This window comes from Mycteria americana, chromosome 6, assembly GCF_035582795.1.
Source record: "Mycteria americana isolate JAX WOST 10 ecotype Jacksonville Zoo and Gardens chromosome 6, USCA_MyAme_1.0, whole genome shotgun sequence".
Classification (NCBI taxonomy): Eukaryota; Metazoa; Chordata; class Aves; order Ciconiiformes; family Ciconiidae; genus Mycteria; species Mycteria americana.
Window position 1 is genome coordinate 1,225,883 of NC_134370.1, and position 20,981 is coordinate 1,246,863.

Genomic DNA, 20,981 nt, shown 5'->3' on the forward strand with positions numbered 1-20,981 from the left:
GATTGCCAGGGTGACGTAGAAACTCAGTGCCCCTACCTTCACACTAGATAACAGGACTGATTTAAGAAAAAGTTAGAATACTTGAGTTAAGATGCTTCTTTTATGGGTTAAAAGTACCCAAACAGACCAAAGCAACAAGAGTTAACAGAAGAGTTACACAAAGAATGTCTCTTTAAAGGTTTAACTTGATATACTTCAGAGCGAACTCTGAGGACCAGAAAGTATATGGAAAACAAACGTAATTTTAAAATAGCAAAGATAAACCAATAAAGCTGATCCTATCAAACAATTTCAATTGTGGAATAAAATGCAGAGCTAGTTTAACTGATGTAGTTCTGAACACATGAAAAAAGTGTACTGATTAAATATATAACCAGCACTGGATCAGATAGAATCGGTGGCATTTCCAATAACCTTCAATAATTCATCCTTAAGGAATTTCAGGAATATTTTTTTGAAGGAGGCGAAAGTGCGGAACTCCACAGCTGGCGTTCAGCCTGTCTGAACCTCAGGAACCACTTCTCACTGCGAGGTGACCGAGCACTGGCACAGGCTGCCCAGGGAGCTCTGGGAGTCTCCGTCCTTGGAGGTGTTCAAAGCCCCTCTGGACACGGCGCTGGGCAGCCCGCTCTGGGTGGCCGTGCTCGGGCGGGGTGGGGGGCACGCCAGATGGACCCCAGAGGTCCCTGCCAACCTCAACCAGTCTGCTGTTCTCCAGGTCTTATTGGCTTCAGTTACCAGTGATCAGTACCTTCTTTACTTGTCTGATGTTTCTCTGAAGACCCAAGAAAAGCAATACATCCTTTCAAGGAGGAAACCGCCAAAGACAAGTCTCAAATGAAGCCTCTCTCAGCTTCCATAGGAGAGTGCTTGTAGGAATGAATGTTACTGAACGCTTTTCCTGCAACTTCTAAGGCATGCCTTTGAGCTTTGCTACTCATCCTTAATACTCTTACTGTAAATAATGCAAGTTTATAGGCGTGAGGACGTACCTACGACACTGCCAGAGCTTCGTCCTGTTCCCTCGCCTTGCTATGGCACTATGGTTTACCCGTAGCTCCTCATCTGGGTGTGTTCCTGATGGGGCACCGTGTGGGGGCTCGGGACGTGCCATGTGGCTGGCATGGTTCCGGTGCACCTAGCGTGAGGCCGTGGCTTCCTGCGGTGATAGGCGAGCCCCAGGGGAAGAATCCTTCCCCTATTAGATTACTTCATTAAAATATTCCTAGACTTTTTTGTGTGGCAGTCATGGATAAGTACACTGTGAAGACCAGGCACTCGAATATTGGTGTAGTGTGGCATAAACTAAGAGATGCACAGCTCCAAGTTTAATGGCTCTAACCAAGAGATGCCCAGCTCTAACCTGAGTGTATCTAAATATAAAGATCTTCCACTGAAATGCAAATGAAATGGAGCTAAACCCTCCCCCCCCCCCCCCCCCCCAATTCCATAAGCAGGAAAAGAGGGGTATATTCATTAGAACACCGAGGAAAAAAATATAAATTATTCTTAGACAAAAGTATTTGAATTTGGCTTTGTATCGAGTGGTGCTTCGCTATACAGGCTCTGGTCGTTGCCCCCCGGCTGGCGGGCATGGCGAGGGAACTTCGCTGCAGGCCGAGCCTGCCTCTGGCAGTCCTGGGCTTGCTCAAAGGTGATCGTTCTCTGGGTGGGTTTGTGCGCAATAACAGAAAGAAGTGAAATGAATAGTCAGCCGTAAATAGTCCAAAGCTACGACCTTCCTTACGAGGTGTATCGGATATTGGCACCGTTATGAGGAAACTTATTCTTAGGAAACTATGTAAGCACATTTTAAACTGTTTTTCTGGTAGGGATGACTTTAAGCATACTCCAAGTTATCCTCTGACTTTGAGCATGGATTCCTAGCTCTAAATGATGACAGACACTTCTTGCCATGTTTTCGAAAGGTAAGATTCCTTTAGTTACATGAAGAAAACATGAAAGACGAGAGAGAAAGATTGTACTTTTGCAACTTCTTTCCAAGAACTTCCATTACCCCTCTCTGTCACAGATGCGTGGGCAGTTATGCTACACAGTCATGCTAATCAGCCAGGAAGAAAGGGAGATTTTAGACCTGATACAGTTTTTTTTGGAATTAAGCTTGTTTGGTTCTTGCATTAGTAAGGTACGTAAATAGAGATTATTACAGGATCTGATTATTTCTGCATAGTAGGTGTCTCCAAAAGAACACAATTTGTCGGTTTTGTTTCACAATATGGAATACTGTGAATTTAAGGAAGTGGCAGGAGGAAAAAAATGGCCCGAGAGGCTCATGCCAATTGACTTTTTTCAAGGCAACCTAAAAATCCTCCTCCTTTATCAGGCTGTATTTAGAGGGGATCATATCTGATGATGTATGTTTTGAATGGAAAGGAGTTCACTTTCCGTACTTTAATTCTTGAAATCAATTTTCAGTTCAGTCTATGCTGTTGCAATACGCTGATTTTTGCAGGATGTGTATTTGTTCCAGATGAGAGCATACGGTATGTGTGGTCTTCCCAGCATGCTTCATCTCAGCACTAAGTATTGCCTTCCCCTGTAGCTCTTTATTAGGGTTCTGCTTTATATTCATCACAGTATATTAATTTATAACATCGTTCTACTTTTTTTTCCCCGCCCTACCAAGGCCCTTATTAGGTGCACATATAATGAAGGGTGAAGATCACCAAAATATCCTGCCCGATAGCCAGGGGTGGGTCCTGATGTCCCATCTCCCAGATTTGTAACCTCTCCAGTTAATTTGCAAGCTGTGCAATGTGTGCATGCATGAGGCATACTGCTGAGAGGGGTGTTGTGGCAATAGGAACTGAAACTTGCTGCTTGGGAATGCTAAAATCAGATGAATAATTATGAAGGCCAAAAGAGGTGGGAAGGAGTAGAGTTGTGTTTATAGCACGTAAGACGAAGCCAGTAACACTGAAACCTGAGGGGTCTGGGCCAAGACTGCTATTAATTAATCATTGCTTGCTAACTTGCTGGAGGTCTGTGCAGCTGAACGCTCTCTTTAAAGGCTGTCAAGGATGTATTGCCCAGCTCCGGACCTGTCTTTTACTTAGGTACCAGTAAAGCCATTGAGGTCAACAGCGGTGAGATCAGCTGGAGAGCAGCTTTGCTAGGTCATGCGGTGGTAATGACCACTGCTGGACGGCGAGGGCCTCTGCCTTTAACTTCATGTTGGTATTCACATTTGGCTCTTGCTGCAGCCCCGTGGGAGACAACCCGACCAAATGCCGGGGAGCGTGGGGTTGGCGTGTTGCTCTGTGCCTATATCTAGGAGGTGGGGTGCTTTCGGGCACTTAGTGCCGCTCTAGCTCACATTTACCCCTCTCGGCACCTGTTTTCTCTAAGCTGCCATAACCTGAGCGTATGCGGGAGGTCTGAATCTGTAGCCCCTTTCATGCACTGAGCAAAGCCAAGAAGAAAAGCGAGAGATGGAGCTGCAAGCGTACAGCAAGTCGCAGCCGCGGGAGAAATGTGGGATTCCAGCTGTCTGCAAGCTTCCTTGGTGGAGACACGTCTCCACTGATGAAACCACTCATGAACATGCAAGGAAGCAGGAGATGCAATACTGACCTTCATTCACAGAAAACCTGTGGCCAATTTGGTTGTGTTTCTGTTCTCTAAATGCAATGAAATCTGCATCCTGAAACAAGACCAAACAGACTTTGTGGTACCAATTGCCCTCTTTTCAGTAACAACTTGTAGAAAACCTCTCTTAAGGTTTCATAGCTGGCATTAAAATGCTGAATGGAGGAAAAGATTTTCTTGGTTAAAAAAAAAAAGTGAAATTTCACTGTTTGCCTTTGGAAGGTGATGCTTGCAGCGAGAGCAACAATTTCCTCACTCCACCACGCTGACTGCCGATTCAAAATTTGCCCTTTTCAAAATCCATCTAAATCTCTTATTTTTCTAGGTTTACCTGAAGTCCGATTCTAACCTTGGTGGTCTAGTCATGCTATATTTGTTTTACTTGTGTGAACTACTACTTTTACAGGTTTTTTTTATAGATATGTTGTGTGCTTTGTATCTAAGCACGCGCCAATCTTAAGCATTTATACAAGTCCTTAAAAATACATGAAGTCAGACTGAAGAATAAGCCAAGAACTGATCAATCTGTTAACACCACTTAAAAAATACGGGGAGGGGAGATGAACAAAGCAGCACAGGAAATACTGGGATTCAGAGATGTGCTTTTCTGGGGAAAAAAAAAAAAAAAAAAGACTTACTGATACAGATAGCTTATTTTACAGAGCCTGGAGAATTATTAGCATGAAAAACAAAGGATCATTATTTAACAAATGGAACTAATTTGATGAGGTAGGATTAGGACCCAACTACCTTACAGTGCTCCAATGACTTCCATCGCTGACAGATGTGCAAACGGGAGCAGAGGTTGCTATTGCTTTAGTGCCAGAGGATTTTGAGGCCGTTGGGAGCTATAAACAGATGTTCAGGGCCAAAGCTTTCCTTCCTGCGTGGAGATGGAGGGTGGAACATGCAGCACGGGGCGTCCTCGGAGGGAGGCGTTCAGATCTGCAGGGTTAGCGCGGCTCGTTGGTGCTAAAATCGCTGCTTTTTGCAGCACAATGTAGGTTATGTGAATGTGAGTAAAGAAGAAAAGGAGGGGGAAAAAGGTTTGAGAAGTAGTAAAAAGGTTGATCACACGACTCTGAGCAGAAACAAGTGAAAACAGCACGAGTGGAAGGAGCAGGACTGGGAGGAGATGGAGCTCACACTGAGGAGGAGAAAATGGAGACACTGAGCAGGCTGGAAATAAAGAGAGATGGAGAAACAGAGGCTCCAGTTGGAGGTAATACTGGGTTTTGGGTAGCGCGGGAAGCAGGGCAGTACGGCTTCTGTTCTGAAGGCTGTGCACTTGCGTCAGCCAGAGTTACATGGGCTGGCAAACTCGGGCTGCGAGTACCGATGCTGGGGCAATGGGGACTGGGTACTTCTGGCCGGTGACGTTTCCCTTTTGCTTGAGGGAGATAAGTCTTTATCCGAGCTGAGGGAAAAAGATATAGAACTGTACTTAAAAATTTCTAATTATAAGAAGCTAAGATGATAATAGGCCATAATAAGGAGGTTTGGGTGATAAATTGGAAGATAAGTATTCATGAAAATTAAGTTAAAATATTAAGGAGCTGGTGAAGTTCGTTTTGTGTTTCCAAGCCGAAGCGTTGGTCTTTCCTGGCCGCACCTTGCGCTGCAACAGCTACAGGATGCTCCGCTCTCCGCTGCGGGGACAACTTCAGGGCATGTTATGCCTTGGAGAAGTGGCATGTCCTCATGTCCTCTGCAGATGTTCTTGATGCTGAAGGGGCAAAAGGCTGTTTCCTCCACTAAAGGCATTGCTGTTGTCCACTTTCCTGCAGGATTCAGACCCTTTCTGCTGCTGGACCAGGAGAGAGAGGTGTGTTTTACTGCAGGAGCAGACTTAGTCTTGGATAAAGGAGCACCAGACCACGCAGGCTGAGAATTCATAGCTCTTGCAGTGTTAGTGCCAGGTGACATGCTGCCACTAGAACACGTCAAAAGCAAGAGAGAGGACACTTCAGAAAGTAGTTCAGCCTTCAAGTAGATTTCTCCTTCAACCCACGCCCGTAGGGCTTTGCTCAGCAAACTGCAATGAACAAAACCCGCAGGGCTGGTTGGAGGGCAGGTGAAGCGCGCTTACTGCCCAACCTCTGCTCTTTCAAGTTGTCTTATGTGTAGGAAAATAGTCACATTGCAAATGCAAATAAGGTTTTTATCGACTAGGTACTTAAAAACAAAGATTTAATTTTTTTTTATCTCGGGTCAGAAAGGAAGTAATTCCTTCAAATAGAAAATAACCCCATGAATAAAACAAAAAATCGGAAGACACCCTAGCTTATGACAGAAATGTTGGGCGTAGATGAAGAGCTAATACAGAATTTACCATTAGCCTTTCACTGGTACTATGATTTTTCTTCTTTCCCCAGCACCTTCTGAGTCCAGACTGACTCAGGCTTTTCATCTCCCCCCTTCCCTCTCCAGATCCCACTTTATTTTTGAAAAAGGAATCCCACAATTTAGGGGCACATGTAAGGGCACATGCCACTGCTGTGTCAAGGATGGTGGCGGTAGCACCAGTAGCCTTACTGGTGTTCACTGGTGTGTGTGCTGTACCTGACAGGCACGGTGCATGACCGTGCATTTGAAGCAAATCCCGTTCCTCTTGTGGTTTGCTTTGAAGAGCAGGGTTCATGTTGCAGAGCAGTGTTGGAGAGCTTAGCTGGGTGCCCTTTGGGTGAAGATCACCCAGAAGATGCTCTCCAAGCACTAATGGGTGTTCAGCCCCTGGGAGCAGGTCAGAGCTGGAAAGGTGTGTGGTGGGACGCTGGTGCTCCTTGTTGGCTCAGTAGACCCCCTCCTGCCTTGATGTGTTACCTCCTAATGTAGACATCGCCACTGCTCTTCCCCATGCCTCCCTTCCCTTCCAGGGCTGTATGAATACATATTTTATGTCATTGGACAAATAATCAAGACCTCGCTTTGGACCAAAAAGGACCCTTTATTTCCTTTCCTTCTGGCTGCGTTTCTGTTCTGTTTCTATGGAAACGGGAGGATTGGCAAAGGCTGCGAGAGTCCCGGCCGTCGCTGTTTCACAGCGCTGGTTTTGTTTTTGCTGATGCGACGTTTGTTGCTGTAGGACCAACATACCGCTGCTGGCCGGGAGCTGGCAGGGCCGTTCACAGACGGCAGGATCCGTCCCGCCCCGGGAAGCGGCTGTGCAGAGCTCCTCAGCTTCGGCTGTGATGGGGTACAGCCTTGGGTCTGAGACATCAACGAGCTCCAAAATCCTGTGCGTCTTTGGTATTGTGGTAACGGGACTGGAAAATACGTTGTCAGAGCTCTGGCAAAATGCCCCCTTTTAAATAAAAGCTGCCCTCTTGCAAAGCTTAATGCTGCCCAAACGGTGACGTTAATTGAATCCAACAGGTCTTCTACTTTAACTTTCAACTGATACTGTCTCAGTTTGTACCCCAGCCTCGTCATGTAAATGTCCTTTTCCCCACCAGATTAGCAGTTCTAAGTGGAAAGGGAAATTTAAAAATACCACTGTTTATTCTAATACCCATCATTTTTCAAACATTGAAGGGCTGGATGACCAGGTCAGATGTCCGTGGCAGAGTTCACATCCAATCTGATTACAGCTTAGGTAGAAACTGAGTCATACACAGAGCTGAAATAATACTTTCAATTATATGAACCTTCCCTTTGCACCTTGCTAGAAGCTGTTATTGAAAAACAGAGAAAACACCATAATGGATAGCTTTTCAGTAACATTCATTTTCCTCTTTTGCACAATATGATTTCCTCTAAAACTAAGGATTTTTTTTTCCCCGAAAATATATTCACAAAATCTACAGCCATAAAAAGATCGTGATCGTGCAGCTGAAGAACTTCACAACTGCTCATGTCTCTGGAACGGAGGACTGGTGGTTTTGGTTAACGAAAGAGAAAATACAGCAGGGTGAATTAGCTGCTCTGCTGCTTGCGCTACCCGAGAGCGTGAGCTTCGGTGTCAGTACCCAAAACCAGCTGAAAGAACAAACACCGTGACAAAACAAACAAAACCAGGTTTGCAGTGTACATGAGGTTTGGATTTGCTAGAACAAACGCATTTCAGTAAACTTGTATTTGAATTGTTGATTGCAAGATGGATGGCTGACACATCCAATAGAAATACAGTGTTTTGAAGAGCTTCATGTACCACCTTGAATTCTTTGGGACTTTTTTTTTATGCCAGGCATATTGGATGTAATGCATGATATTCTCATGATACTCCCTCTATTCCAAGAGGCCAGCTGACCTTTACTCCCCTTCTCCTGAGCACGTGATGGAATTAATTGTCTTAAATCAGTTTAAAAGTTTATTTGAAGTTTCCAATTCAGGAAGTATTCAGAATTCAGGTGTATGGAGGTAGACAAATGAAGCCAATAAAACCAAATTCTGGAGAAAAGATAAAATTATTTGTGCAATTAAACTTTCTTTCCGAGTACAGTCAACATATAATAAATGATTTGGTGTTGTAAATTTAGATGTCAGATAGCCTGTTTTTCCTCCTCAGTTTTCCCTAGCTAAGCGATTGTTACAAGCTCTTTCTGCAGTCCGATCAGTCTCATTTTTGCTTCCCTGAAGGTACGCTTGCAAGGCGGAGACCTCTGATGGCTCTCTCGTGCTCTGCCTATAATTCATCCCTTTACCCCAGAGAAGCGCATCCCGGCGCGTCTCGCCCCTTACCGTGGCGTGCTCCGCTGCCGGGAGGCCACGGCTGGCGCGGGTGGTGACCCCGCGGCTCTTTGCCGCTCGCCGTCCGCTCCTGCTGGGCACTCCGCGGTCAAAGCCCCGCTTCCCGAGAGCTAAAGGGGGGTCAAGCTTTGTAAACAGGTCTCAAACATAGGCGTGCCTGCTCAGGGAGCCTCAGGGAAATTAATCTGATGAGTCAGCAGAACTTCTGTTGCTCTCACCTCTGTTGTAGCATATCTGAGATCTGTACGGACGTGTGTACCTCTGCCGCCCTAGCTCTTACGCCTGTATCCTCCAGCGTGACTCCACTGCGCGTGGCAAAGCTTACTGCTCAGCACCTAGAAATCTTCGCTCTAGGCTCATGCTCTAAAACTGCAAAAACTGTTAATTATAATATAAGATATAGTATCATAACCTCTCTTGTGGCAAATTCCAACAATTATAATGACCAAACATTTTACACTTCTGTTATCAGAGGAATGTTTTTAAACCGTGCAATTACACCATAGGTGCCAGGTAATCAGAAAGGCATTCCAATAAAGAGCTGCTTTGGTATCAAGACACAGAAATAAAGGAATAAAAACATCTGCTTAGATTTTTTTTTTTTTTGGTTAATCTGGGATCTGTTCTTTGGGTCACTTATTCTTCTTAATAACCGCTACTTTGATTACAAAGTAGACTTGGTACCGTGGCTCAGTAATGCACTGGTGGGTGGCACTTCCAGGGTATACGTTGGATACAGTATCATCCTCTTCTCTAGTGAGTCTAGGGGGGTTTTTTTGGGTTTTTTTTTGTTTGTTTGTTTGTTTTGTTTTTTTACTGGATTTCTCTATCTTGTTTATTCTTTAGTGACTAATGCTGAAATCAGAAACCTTTGCTCCTGGTGTCAATGTACAGATAGCTGCGGGTTGAAATCTGCTGGTTCTGAATACAAATGGTCACTAACCACTTAGGCATTGATTTGCATGTGCAAACATTGATTTCCATATTAATGTAACGTTGATGTACTAGAGTAAGCTATGGACTTTTGATGATTGATTTAAGTTGTAATTATTCAGAACAGAAGATAGGGTGTGTGGCTAGAAAATGCAGATTGTTTTTGCATGTCATTTCTTGAGCCATATCGTCAGGTGCTTTTATGAAGATGCTCTCAGGAAGTGAGTCAAACATGAAGATAAACGGTACTTAGGGAATGCCCAATTAATTAATGACTACGATCGTAACATTTTGGTCTAAATATTAAAGGAAGCCTCATTAAAGGAATGCAGAAGCTGTTTTTTAGGGTGGTGTGACTTCAGGAAAGCCGAATCTGTCAGAGTAAAAAGTTTCCTGCAAGAGCTTTGATTACACTCCCAAAGTATTTAAAAACAAAACAGTGCTTGTGCATCAGCTAAACTGATGATTATGGCACCAAAATGGCAAATGGTTCAACTTGCGGCAGGTACCGGGGTGTAAAGGTGCCCCGACGCCGCAGTGAAGTGGGGTGGTGAGATCCTGCTTCCGACTCTAACTTCTGAACCAATGTTCTCCAAAACAACGGCTGACCCGAGCTTTCGTTTTCTTTCTTTACTGCCTGTCCAGCTTTCATTGCACCGTGGTAAAACTGAAAACAAGATGCTTTACGCCTCCTCTGCTGAGAGCGAGTGGGCACCGGCTCCTGCCCCCCGCCCCGCACCAGCCAGCTCCAGCCGTGCTGGGCTTTGGGGGCTGTAGGCTTTTCACTCGCTCTGCAGTTTCCATTTCCAGCTTTGATCTCTGAGAATATTAGGAAAACACTCTCCGATATACGTTTGTTCAGTGCCAAGAGAAACAGGATTCCCATCCTGACGAGCATTTCAAAAACACTTCCAGTGCTTCTGTAAAACAAATACTTTTATCGCTGCTCATAATATCCCTCAAAAGGCCTGGTTGTAGACAATATCTGTTCCCTCAAAGTAATAACACAATTTTGGTTTTAGCTTTTTAAGATGAAGCAATCTTTGTGCAGTATCTGCTTAAAACAGCTGCAGTCTGCAGCAGTCACGTGCTGAAGCACCACCACATTCCCTTTCCCAGAGCATTGCTGGGGAGCGTTTCGGGTTCACAGAATCACAGAATCGTATAGGTTGGAAAAGACCTTTAAGATCATCGAGTCCAACCGTAAACCTAACACTGCCAAGCCCACCACGACACCATGTCCCCTGCTTGCCTTGAGAGGGTTTTCCTTCCTAAGGATGGAAGAACAAGATCTGAGTTTTGAGTTGGTTTTTAAAGCCACCTGGCATAACCAAAATAAAGGATGATCACACTTCGTAGACACTTCCTAAACAGGTATCTTCAAATGGGTTTTGTTATCGGAGCATCTTAACCCCTGTGTGCTAGTCCGCTGGAGGGCACTTTTGCTGGTGAAGATGCAGGATGCTCCTCGGAGGAGCGTTTCGTGTGGGTGTTCCCGGAACGCCGCTCGGGATGACCAGCGTGGCTGTGGAGCAGCTCGTAGGCACGTCTGACTTGCTCAGGCCAGGCTGGGGTGAGCCTGCCTCTACCCAACAACTGTAAAAGCCCACGCCACTGTGATAACCAGCCTCGGAGAATGCCTGGGCTTGGCTCTAACGTGTCCCCAGAACTTGTGATTTGATCTGGTTCATCGCTGAATTTACCCTCGATCTGCAATGGACCGTAGAGGCACATCTGAAGTCCTTTTTCATCCATTTGGTCTACGGAAATATGGTGAGAGGAGGTTATGCCTAACGGATTCAGAGATCATTTGTGTGCGTCGGAAAACAGCTCATAAAAGTCTGGTGATTGCAAAATATCCTACTTAGAAAAAAACCACTAAATTTTCTATTCCGAATGTTTATTGGTGTTTTACAAAATCCGGGAGTTCTCAGTATTTATAATGTACTTGACTGAAGATTCACTGCTACTTCAGACGCAGTCCCTCACCGGTGAACAAACCGTTTCTCTTCAGGAGAGACCTGGAAATTCCTCCTACACCCCCCAAGGCTGCCGCAGCGGAACGTATCCAGGCACAGAGCGGTGCTGTACGGGATGTACTTTAATTATAAGATCGTTTCATTAATGGCTTAAGATGTTCTCCACAGAACTATGAATAACTGGTACGCAAAGCATTTTTTCTGGGGACAGTTAGTGATTGTCATGGGCTTCAGATAGGGAAGATAATTATATTAGGATAATGTATTGGTTTCCTTGCTAATCGCAGGCAATTTGCCGTGGTTTTAATAACTATGACTTGTCATTTCAGACCCAATGAAGTAACGTAGAGGCGCAGATAAGAACTTTATCTAGTAATTCAGTATAGCCCACGCCTATTATCTCCTTTGTGGCAAGATTTGTGTAATGTGAAGTATTATAGCTTGAATAGAAGATTCCATGAAGTTATTAGAATTAATTTCCATAAACAGCTTTGTACTGAGCTTTCTGGGGAAAAAATCCTGGAAGAACATGAACAAAATATTTTCTTGTCCAGGTGTCAAACTACATTTCTGAGTGGTCCAATAATCATCATTTTCTGCTTCCACTTGTGGCTGCTGTAGAGAGGGTCGTATGCGTTTACACGAGACACACACCGCTGTTCCTTACCCTGTTGATCTCACAGGCAGTATCACACAAACACACATGGTGAGACACAATTTTTCCTGGTTAAGTCTGCAGTAAAGCGGATGAAGAAAAAGCAAGGAAATAGAGAGGAGAAATAAGAATTATTTAAAAAAATCCTAAACCATGGAGGTAAATGAGAGCTCTTTGCTTAGCGCTAAAGCTACCTAAAAGCCCAAGCTTATTTTTTAAATGCTATTGCTTAGCAGCTAGGAGATACCAAAAATTAAAATATCTATAGCTTCCTGTTGATGTTCTTTTCCTTTTAACAAACTATAGATATGCTAAATGATTTTATGCGTTAATTACGATGCTTTGTATGCAAAGGACATTCTCCATTCAAGACTATCAAATAGCTTGGTAACTTGGAAACTTGGTAACAAATGAAACTTTGACATTTTCTGCATAACCTCAATAGAGAGAAGAAGTGTACAACGCCAGTTTCTACTAGTGTTAAAAAAAGAAATTTTCTAATTACTGAGATGGCGGCAATGTACCTACGTGACATGTCTGTCCACAGTCAAAAATCCTCAAAGACGAGGAGACCGTGCTCAGACTGGGTAATTCTGGCCGACAGACACCCCAAAGAATAAGAAACCACACACTGTATTGAAATGACCTGGTGCAATTAAAAAAAAAACCCCAACTATTATTTTAGGTTGATAATCAGTGTTTTATGGATCAAGAGCTGGTGAAAGGGGAGAAACTTTGGTTTTATGTGAAACTGGTTTCCCAGTTCTAATACTACGCTTAAAATTAGCCAGTTTGTGGGGTATGAAACCATTTAGCACATCCTCCTCTCTCTCCTCAAAAGAGCCATCAATTCACCAGCCCCTTCTGCATTTGTGACTGCGATTGCCGGAGCGCGCGGGCAGTAGGCGGGGATGGGAACTGCGGAGCGGCGGCCGGCAGGGGCCGGCACCGGCTGCGGGGCCCTTCGCGTCTCTTGGGCTAGCTGTAGGGCTGTGCTTGCCGCAGACCCGCGGGTTCCCCGAGCCACGGGCTGAACTGCTATTTGCTTTAAGGAGTGTGAATATCCAGACACGAAATCAAAAGGTAATTTTGCTTTCTCAAATGACACAGATACTCTCACGCCAGTCCTTACTTTCTCTTTAACTGGAGTGAAGCACTGACATTCAGTACAGACAAAATGCAGCAAATAAAATACATATATAACTGTTCCACAGGCCCTAACTCAAAGTAAATCACAGGTCATTATCTTTCCCTGTTGAGGTACAATAGTCTTAACAGCCCTACAACATATTATTGTTAGCCTGTTATTCTGTTACCTCTTGTAATTACCCTTAGCTTTTGCTGATTCTTGCAAGAATACTTTCCCACCCTGTGCTTTCAGCAGGAAACTATTCCTCTGCAGTGTGAGAGGGCCATTGCCCAGGCTTCTTCACTTTTTCTGTCTTCCTGTTGGTGCAATATAGTGTGTATGAGCTAAAACCAGTACGAGCCACCGCGGCCCGTGCCAAATGTCGCAGCGACCTGCTTCGGCGCTGCCCCGAAAGGGTGCCTTGCTCCAGCTTTTACCAGCCCCGTCTCTGAGGGGCGTTTCCTGCCCGTGGAGTCAATACGTGTGCATCCCCGACTGTTCAAAGCGAAGCCGGGGAGCGGGGCTGCGCGGTCTGCGCAGGAGGGGCTTTCATGCCTTTTCCGTGACACGACGTGTAAACCATTCAGTTTTGGGAGGGCAGGTTTGGGTGCCCTGCGCCTGCTCCTCTGGCAGCTCCGGCTGCTGCTCCCGGCGTGGGGAGCGCGCCCGTGCAGTTGGCGTTGATGGTGTTGGTGTCCCCACACCTCGGTGTCCCAACGTAAAGAATTATACGGCGTGCAGAACGGAGGAGGATCGGACTAGGAAAATTCTGCTGTTTGCTTCACTGTATGTGGCACCAGTGGGATGGGGATTGGTCCCTTTCTCCAACAGGCAGGCACGGATTTTGAGTTAATAGAAAGCAATACCTTTCAGAAATGGATTAAATATGGAAAACAAAGGGGCAAAGTTAATTGAAAAGGAACGTGACAAATGAGCTTTATAATGAATTAGAAGGGCTTTCTCACTTGCTATAAACAGAAAATAGAAGAAAAAATAATAATATGCATTTTTCCAATCATGAGATGTAAAACACAATTCTGCAAATACCTAAGGAAAAACAGCGTCAGTTTTGGATTAGTGGGTAATGACACAATTGTTAATAAAAGTGTGCTTTGTGTGGCTGCACATCAGATTTTCAGCAAAATTTTCCTGCAGGTATTTTTATGCATATTGAACATGGAAGAAAACACAGAAGTTTTTTGCTTTTTTTCATTAAAAAACATTTTGTCCAGTAATGTTCAGTGGGCGTTTCTGTGAGGAACAGTATAATTATTTTGAATGCTACCACTGAAAAGCCACTAACAGGCTAAATTTGCATATGACATGGTACCCACTAGAAGTAATTTTGCATGTACTTATCAGACAATTAGGTGATTCTTGTGCTAAGCCAAAGCAATATTAGGAGAATGAACTTTTAAGTAATATTAAGACTGTGAATAACGTGCTAGTCATAGCCTCTGCATCTGGTATCCTTTCAGTTCGAGTTGTGTGCAAATATAGGGACTGTAATAGCTCCTGAAGAATTATTTTTGTACAGTTTGTTCCAGCTTATAGGTTGGCTAATTTTCATCCTAGAACAGCTGTGGCCCACTATGAATTTTCCCAAACATATTTTTCAAATTAGAGCTTAAAAAATGCACTGCACGTAAATCTAGTTTGCATATTTCTTTGAATAATGTAGTAAGCCACTTAATTATACATACATACAGATACCATGTCTAAATATAGAAGCACTCCTCTGGAGGTTTATCTTGGGAAACTCGCAAGATGCCACTGAAAACAGCATCTCCTTATCTCAGGATCTGCCCTGGAAATGATCAGATCTTCCCATTTCGAAAGCAGGACCTTTGAAGCTTCCAGGAAAACACCTGCAATCGGGTGGTTCTTGCAGGAGTTCACCTCCTCCCCATGTTAGACCAGGGGAAAACCCATTCATCCATCCCATGGGTGGGACGCGTACGGACCATTTTCTGAGGCTGTGGGCACTGGAGCAGACCGTGGGGGACGAGCGCCGCCCGCACCGCGGCCTCGCTCCCCCCCCCCCCAGCTCCACCCCCGCTCCCTCTCCCTGCTCAAACCCTTTCTTTCCTTTCCGAGCGCAACGGCACGGTAAGGAAAGGGTACGTTATTTCACGCGGCCAAGGTTTCCGTTGGTGTCTATCCCAGCTAGTTTGTCATTATTTCTGTGGCTTTACAAAATCCACCGGTTGGGAAGGCGGGAGCCTAAACTTTGTTTAACGTTAACTGTCCTTGTCTCCCTTGTGCTTTGAAACCTCGAACCCACCTTTTTGGAATGAAAAATAGCACTTTGGCTTTCCTCAGTTCACATTCTGTAACTTAAAGTCCCCATTCATCTCGCATTTCTGTTCTGAAATGACATGGGGCAAGTGCTGAGAAGTCAGGAGTAATTGCTTTTTTGTTAATGTGTGCCTAGCTCTGTTGTTGAATAACTAAAAATTAAAATTCAAGCTTGCTTAGAGTGCCAAGCTTCCAACTATCACAAAAAACCTCATTAAACTTGCATGCTACCAATTGAAACAGGTTTTGGTAGGGAATTGGAATTCCACAGAAGTCTGGGGTTTTTTCCCCTCCCTAAGTGTTAAAATTTATATGCAGTTTTACACGAGTGTGGAAGACGCCACGAGTAATACTGATGTTGGAAGCCAACCAGGAAGCAGGTTCTGGGGGTGACGGGGTGAGTGGGTAGCCATTACGGGATATGTAATGAAATGCTGGCTTGGCGTGTAATTTAACATGAATGAATCAGACTCACCATCCAGAGTTAAACCTTCTGGTTTGGTTTGGTTTGGTTTGACCTTTCAAAACCAGTTCTCCGGTTCTTAACCCAGCACGCGTTTTGTTCCTCGCACAGAGAGACAGCAGTTTTTTTCCTGATGAGCAAAATATGCCCTTAAGTAAAGATTTCAAGTTTTCAAAAGTAACTGTAATCCTGACAATTTAAAAGCAAATTGGGAACTGCTTACTTTGAGAACATAAATTCACATTAGGCATTCTGGTATCTCTGTGGGTGTATTACTTGCTTTATAGGCTGCAGGTATGACTCAGTCTCTTGTTTTCTGATTCAGACAGTTTTATGTGACCCTACTGCAGGCTTGCAACTATCAAAATGATGAGCAGGAAACAAGGAACAAATCTACCAAAATTAAGGCTTTTCAAAGATCGCCTTCTAGTAAATCTAGAAATATATCAGATATATTTCTCATAATATGGAGTCTTTTCTAGACAATATTGCTCAAATGAAGTGTCTGAGTTAGAAAACAGTTCATATTTGGTTTCTCTGGGACACGTGTTTGGATGTCCTTCCTCAATTTTAATTCCATATCCTACATTTTTAGACCTCTCCTCCCTGTGATACTATTCTGAGTTGTCACAGAGTGATGCCTGACCCCTGCAACCTATTCTGGTCAATGCTTCTGAAAAAAGTCAAATGTTGTTGTAATTTTGCTCTTTCTTTGGTATGGACTTAGTGATAGGTATTTTTAGCAATGACTGAAAATAAGTTTTATAATTCACCAGCATCTCAGACCCTGCAAAACCATTCTTACTCCTGTACATCATCTTTGGGCATGAGTAAGCCCAAGAATCAGGGCATGGCTTTCCTTTCCTATTTCAAATCCCATAACTGAATCCTCCTGTCAAGGAGATTTAATGAGGAGCTTGTAGCTTGTAAACTGTAAGGCCACGGTTGAGGGAAACGTCTGATGTCCATAAAATCTCAGTATATCATTGCTATAGAGAGGTTTCTGCTTAAAGCAACTTCTTCTGTCCATCACACCGCGATGCACCAACCCTCTGTTGGGATCCAGCATTGCACCCTGTAGCCTGGGGAGAAGCACCAGCTCCTCTCCCTCATCTGGTCCCTGGGGACCTGGGGAGAGACCCGGCGGGTATCAGCTCACCAAGAGGACCGCAGGCTCAGGCCAGGATCGCTTGGAGGCAGTGGGGCCCGGGTTTGTTACACAGCACAATTTTCTCTGTCAAACCATGTGGAACAACTGCTCGATCCGGGTGGTGAAAGCACAGCGACTAATGAGAAAGATGGCGTAAAATATAAAAATGAGAGAGAAGTCAGTCCCATTACGGGGTCAGGTCCTAGCCCGTGTAAATCCATTATCCTTGGTGAACTGCATTGATCTGCACCTGCTCGGGATGTGGCTTCCTGCGGCTTTATTGGTTTCTCCTCCTCTTGATGATATTGGATTCTCCTCCTTGGGATGAGATGCAGACAGTTGTATCCCACAAATGCCTGGAAATGCAGCGTAAGTCAGCCCAGTTCTTTGAAGGAGACAGTATGTGTGAAATTACTTATTGAGAGAAAAACATCAATGCTCTACTTCAGACAAATCTGTTTATCTACAAATCAAGCAAAGAACGCTGAGAATTAGCTGCTTTATTATAAAATGAGGTATTTAGCCATTTATTATTTACAAATAATTAGGGAAAGAAATTGCTTCTTAATCAGTTCAACTGCAAGTACTTTTCAAAGTCATTTTTTTGCCATCAGATCCTGAAGCACGTGAATTTTCCGCTTATTCCCTCTCCCTCCTTGTGTAAGCCTTTTTATGTCCTGGGTGCTCTCTAGAAAGGAACGAGGTTAGATGAGCTCTGGTGCCAGTTGTAGACAAAGCCCCAGGACTCCTCCCTCTGTTCATCCTCCTTCGCTCTGACTCATCGTTGCGCAGGTTTGCTGAGGATTTATTTCGATATATCAGTTCTTTTTGAAGGATGTGGGTTGTCTATTTTACAGGCGGCGAAGATTAGCATAGCAATTAGCAGTCTCATGAGTTAGAAGTATCTAGAGAAGTGTATATAGTGACTTTAAGTCTTAAGTCCAAGTACCTAATGAGCAGGGAAGGCCCTTCCTTTGGCTGGGAGAGGAGGCGGAGGTGCCGCGTGGCTCTGCGACTGGCAGCGCCGGGGTCACGCAGGGCTCCGGCAGCGTTTGAGTTACCCCGCAAGCGTTTTCCAGAGATGACGCCTGCGTGGTCCTCAAGCCGGGGAGCCGGGCAGCACGGCTCGCTGTCTCTCCCGTGCCTGCTTAGCTGCGCGTGGTCGTCGCAACGGGGTACGGGCTGCAGCAGCTGCTCTGCCTTTTCTTGCGCCTCGCTGTCTCTCTCCCCTTTAGACTCTGTAGGGACCTTGAACGGCAAAAAGCAGCGTGACTGGCTTTCCCACCTAGGAGAAGAGTCATGTACTGTAAAAGGAGAGGAGAAATAGTAGGATAGCGAGTTTTTGCAAAGCAGCACGTGGGTGGGTTTTGGTAAAGGAAAGGTTTTCTCCTAAAGGGCTCACCTGCCTGCTTGCTAGCAGCTGAACGGGGGGGTGGCTTTGCCTCAAAGTCACCCTGGAGCAGCGAGGGGCGCGGAGATGGTGCAAAGCGGGATAAAACGTGCAAATGCGAAGGCATGCAGTTTTGGACTTATCCTTACGGAGGGTGATTGGTGAGGTGTGTGCATGTGAGAGAGCGAGACACCCCGATTCACGTCCCGCTCTGCAGGATTCCCTGTAGGGGTTTTCATCCCAAGTTGTTCTCAGCTGCGCAGACGGAGTGGCTGCTGTGCTTTTAATTGACGGCATGGAGGAGTCGAAGCAGCAGAATCCATGGTGAGGATCTGAATGAATGGCCTGTGGTTTAGTAGTGGTTTGGGCAGCATCAGAGGAGAGCAGGTTCTTCAGTGTAAAGCGTTATTCCTCTAAGTATGAAAGCGTTTGAAATCAGCCGTCGCTGTTTCTGATCCATTCTTGCCTACAGGAAAAGGAAAAAATATTTCGTAGGCAGTAAAAAAAATGACATGAGGAAAATTACCATTTCTGGTACGGTTGATCTAATTTCCTACTAGAAAAAGGATCAGGACAGAGATAAAATGCACACCAACAGGGTACATGCAGTCTTGCCTGGGGGTAATCTGTTCAGCTGTTTTATCATGCTGCAGTACACGAGGGCTGGCTAACACTGTACAAATGGGATGATTTCCTCAAGAATATAAGTGCCGTAATTTAGAAGTTGAAAAATTGCAAGTATGAAGAGCATGTAGTGCTAGTAACAGCTACAGATGCAAGTCAGCCTGGAGATTTGGTGTATTTGCTGGGGAGAGTTGCGTGTCCCGGGAGCATTTCCAGCGTGAGCCGAGCAGTCAACGCTCACCCGCGCCCGGTGCCGGTGGTGTAATGGAGCGACGACTGACGTGTTTCTAATTTGCGCCCTTCCTGCAAAGCTCGCTAATACATAGCTGCTAATGGCTAAAACTATGGTAGGCTGAGTTTCTGCCCTAACAGACAAATGCAATTTACATCAAGTAAAGACAAATGACACACTTAGGGCATTAATATGTATGAATCGCACCCACGTAGGCCGTATCTTGCTGTGTCTACCTTTTAAAATTAAAGCTGTGTTCGTGTTATAATACTCAAGTTGCACTTAGTGTTTGAAATCTTTCTGTTTAAAGCTCATCCATCTTTAGTGAGGCAAGTAGAGGTTTATAATGAGAGTTTTGGCTTACGTTTTGAAAGAATGCAAATTTGTGAAAAGTCCCTAATGAAATTACATATAAAAAGTACAAAGGTGATAAAAACCTGTTGGAAAAAAATGATATTAATAAGAATAACATTGAACTAAGTTTGTTGATTTCTATGCAAAATTCTGAGTGTTTTTATACGCATACTACAAGGGTTTCGTTTCTGTGTTAGACATGACAGAGATCTCGTCTGGTATCAAGCCTCTTCTCTGAAGCAGTTGATGCCAGGCTCTGACGGATCGTTTATGAACAGGATTACTCTGCATTCGGTCCCTGGACACCTCTCAGGAAGGCATGGCCTCTAAGGGGCCAGGGACCCGCTCGCGAGCACCGGCTGGCTGCCCCCCGTTCCTCATTCTCCCAGATTTTTGACTCCCCCATATATTTATCTGCTCTTCATCCTCTACGCTGTCTTCAAACGTTATAGGTGGAGCTGTGTGCCCGTAGCCCCCAGCGGGGTTGTTCTTGGGTTCTGGACTCGAAATCCACTCCGTTAGCCCCCAAAGATATTTTTCAGTTGAATTTATTAATTTACAGAGGTAAACGTATGACTTGAAATGATCAAATAGTGCCTGCCAATGACCCAGCAATGAATTATTTTTCAAAGTTTACCCTTGAAATTTCCTTTTGGTGCCTTACAGTCAGAACTGTCTTTGAATACCAGTTACTTTAGAAGGAGCTAATAAGTAAACCCACCCATTACCGATGCAACATATGGTCTACTAAGTCCCAATGCTGGGAGAACTCATGCATCAACTTTTGTTCTTATTTTTTAAAATATGTTTGAATCTTTAGTAGAGACATGGGGAATCAGGAGAACTGCAAATGCAGAATCCCTCTGCAGCTTTAGCTATCTTCTGAAATTAGTCTTTGTTTTGGTTTTGCCCCTCTCTTGTCTTTTAATAAAACATTTTGACTTTGTAATGTGCTTTCCTTCGGACAAATGCTTGATATTCAGTGGCGCTTTGACTTCTACTGGAGGCATGTCAGAAAATCAGGAATCAGCCGCAGTTACCGCGGTGTCACAATGTATGAGCATCTCCCTCCCTTGTCTCTGGTTGATAGTTCAGTGTATATTTAAACTTTCATCAACATAAAATCAGCATGATAAATTTGTAATAATCTGCATGTCATTAGCACATTTTAATTGTCAGGACTTTGTGAACAAAAGGCTTCTGAGCACAGACATATTTCAGCACGGTATTTACAGCGAATATCCATAAATATTGGATCTTAATTTAAGATTATGCAAAAAAGTTGATTTTTTTTTTTAAATGACAGATAATCCTCTAATGATTCACCTAAGCAGGAGTAGAGTACAGTAATATAAGGCTGCAGTATGAAAACTCTCTCTTTCTCTCTGCTTTTCCTCTCTTGGCAGTTACTCTCGGTGGTCCAGATGTCTGCAGGGGATGCGCAGGCCCTCGGTGCAAAGCGGGCAGGAGCATCTG